Source organism: Homalodisca vitripennis, chromosome 1 (assembly GCF_021130785.1).
Source record: "Homalodisca vitripennis isolate AUS2020 chromosome 1, UT_GWSS_2.1, whole genome shotgun sequence".
NCBI classification, from domain to species: Eukaryota; Metazoa; Arthropoda; class Insecta; order Hemiptera; family Cicadellidae; genus Homalodisca; species Homalodisca vitripennis.
The window spans coordinates 157,671,059-157,674,470 of NC_060207.1; the positions used below are offsets into that span (position 1 = coordinate 157,671,059).

General features: G+C 32.2%; 1 non-coding gene across 1 annotated transcript; it reads right to left on the reverse strand.

Moving 5' to 3' along the window:
* Positions 1-471: 471 nt before the first annotated feature.
* Trnam-cau lies at positions 472-543 on the reverse strand. The gene has a single exon. It is a non-coding gene; the product is annotated as a tRNA-Met (tRNA).
* Between the last annotated feature and the right edge of the window lie 2,869 nt (positions 544-3,412).

Here is a 3,412-nt window from a genome sequence, read left to right on the forward strand (position 1 = left end):
GTTTTGAATATGTCCTTTAATATGACATGTAACAAGAGAGAGGGGTGCGATTTGAAAATTAAAAGTTACCCCCTTTAGAAAAAGGGAGGTGCAATTTTTATACCCTCCAAAAAGTCCAAAATGTATTTTAATAGGTTTAGTGAAAATATTACATCGATATCTCAATCCGTTCGGAATATGTATCAAAAGACTTCATACAATTCTTTAATATTTCGACGAATGTCGTTCTCAAAAAGAATAAAAATATTTTATATATAACATATATATGTGTACAAAAACCATAACAAAAGCAATAAATCGTTAAACAAACCTTTCGTCTTTCTCAGTAACATTTATAAAAATATTAATCAAATATATCATTTTATTAACAAAGCAAAAATTACAGTTGGAAGTGGAATTTGTTTATTATTGTAACGAAAATGAAATCTGGGTTTAAAATATCGATTCCTTGTAGTAAACGCCAAAAAGTAGTAGCAGATCGTGGTTTCGATCCACGGACCTCTGGGTTATGGGCCCAGCACGCTTCCGCTGCGCCAATCTGCTCTGACGTATCTTGTAGTCTCATCTCATTGTAACACATTTTCCTAGATGTGAGCTTCCTGAATAATAAGTATGATCGTAATAAGTCTATTGGGAGTTTAGAGTCCAATAATATACCCGCGACGTATACCTAGAGGTCCCTTACGCCTTCTCCCTCCCACTGTTAAAAGCTTTGATAAATGATAATAAAATATCCTGACTAGGATATAATTCTATGTGCGACTTTAAATCTACATATGACCCCTTTTAATTATTAACTCAACCCCCCTATATATTGATTGTGGCCTTATAAGATTTGCATTAATTACTTTCACTCAACTCGTAATACTTACGATGCGTTCGTTCGTCGAAGCGCAGGTGTATACTCGTACAGCGGGGGCGTATTGCAGATTGCAGCAGCCGACTCGCTCGTTGAATCGATACTGTCTTAGAATATGTTCCATCGTATTCAACATTTTTACCTGATCTCTCTTTTTATTTTAAACGTCTTTATCATATACATCTGAAAAAATAAATGTATGTATTAATTTAAATATGGAACTATTCACCGTCTACTTGATTCAGTTAGAACCCGAATTGAAGGTATTTCCAAAAACAACTCATTTAAGAATAGAGAAAGCAAATATGTTCCTTAGGTTACGATATCAATCGCAAGGTAGTAATAGATAGGGACATAGCTTCGTACACTATTATATCAGTACATAGTGATGAGAGAAAGAAACCACTGTTTCTGGTTTTAATCCAAATCCTTTTACCCATTTTTGAAATTTTGGTCCACACTATCCATATGGTTTCCGTTTAATACCTAATATTTTTTTCAAACTAGAATGAGTATGAAATATTAGTTATGTGTTTGTGCCCCATACCCTCTACAATAAATCATCTTGTTCTATCGAAATAATATTTTAGCTAATGTCAACAATTTATCTTTCTTTTGAAATATAAGCAACAAAAATAAAAGTTAATCAGTTTTAACGCCTTACATGATAAAGGTTTTTGATTACTGTATTACTTTTTTTGTTTTATGATTAATTCTGTAAATCTGCTGTACATTTTACTGAGTTTCAGAACCAGTGATGACTACTGTATGTACCATTTTCTATACATTATTTATAGAATATTTATTTCTTTGCTTTCAAGACAACATTTTTTGTTGGTAGCCCTGCGGACAGGTGATAAGAATAGTCAATAACTGTTTTGATTTAAAGTCCTTTTTTTTATCATAATTCATTGAGTGTTTTTGTTGACATTTTTGAATTTCCACAATATATTAAATACTAATATTTATTTTATGTTTGAATGAATTTTTCGTTTTCATAATGGTACATATATTTTAAAAACTAAAAGAGATATCTTGATAATGTTTTAATAATGGTTCATTTCACTGTGGTAATTTACTGTTATAATTAATTCAAACTTAGGGTTGTACGAAAATCCATGTTTTATCTTTATAATTCATCATTTAAACACTAAAACGTATGCTTTCCAAAAGAATTAAAATGGGACATTGACTCAACGACTACAAATAAGGCTTTAAAAGTGAGGCTACACATTGTTCTTATTCTTTAAAACAAATTCGTTCCATGGAAGCCAGACCTTAAATGATTGATAAAAATTCAAAATAAAACATAAAGGTGATAAAGGCTTGATGGTGCAGTGAGAGATACAATATGACGTCATCGACTGAGCATTAATGGTAAGTAGGTGGTTAGCTAAGCATACTTTAGACAATCTCTCTTACACTACACACCCGTTTAAACACGTTTTGGAAATTTCCTGAAGCAGGAAATTTCGAACAATGTTACTGCTCATCCCGTCTTAGTGGTTATGGCTTTGATTGTATTAGTTACACAGTATTAGTTATTGTCAAAGGTTATTCCTACATTAGATTCAATGCTAATGCTAGTGAAAATCACTGTATCGGCCAACCGTCCAGACATGCCACCTAACTGCGCATTCCTCTGATTATTCTTTACAAACAAAAGATTTATTCATAGCAATTTACAGCTGCATTATAATCTTTATAGACATGAAATAATGTTTTATTCCATATTATAATATGTGTTCTGTATAAAAGATACAATTAAGTTTCTAAATTTGTATAATTTCCTAGAGTATTATTTCCTAGCCCAATCTGATCGTTTTTAACAATCGCATCTTTCCAAAATGCATCGTTGTAACCCAGTTTTGGATGCATAAACATTCTCCCTTATGGTAGAGAAATCCCAGATATTGAGGATAGCCTTACCCGACCGTGAAATTTGAAGTACGAGTACGATGCATTTCCAGCACTTCTACAATAACTATGAATTTGTTTTAATTTTTAAATGGAAATGTCAAGTCAAATTGATTTTAATTTCGAAAAGTTCTGTATTAGTCATAGCTGTCTTTTGAGATTTTGAGTTAGAGTAAACTGAGACTGATTTTCGAAACAGATTTTAATTGGGTAACTTATTTCGCTTGAATAATAAACTCCCCCAATCACACCCGCTGTCATCTTTAGAGCCCTCACCTCCACTACTCTGCTCACCACTTTGTACTGGAATGAAATTTTTACATAGTTCTAAAAGCATTGTGTATTAGTCAAAACTGTCTTTTGAGATTTTGAGTTAAAGTAAACTGAGACTTATTTTCGGAACAGATTTTAATTAGGAAACTTATTTCGCTTGAATAATAAACTCCCCCAACCACACCCGCTGTCATCTTTAGAGCCCTCACCTCCACTACTCTGCTCACCACTTTGTACTGGAATGAAATTTTTACATAGTTCTCAAAGCATTGTGTATTCTTGTAGCAAAGCAATATTCGTAATATCTGGACAGATGGTATATTGATTAACTTTGTTTTGGTTTAGACTATTTAAAATGAAAAT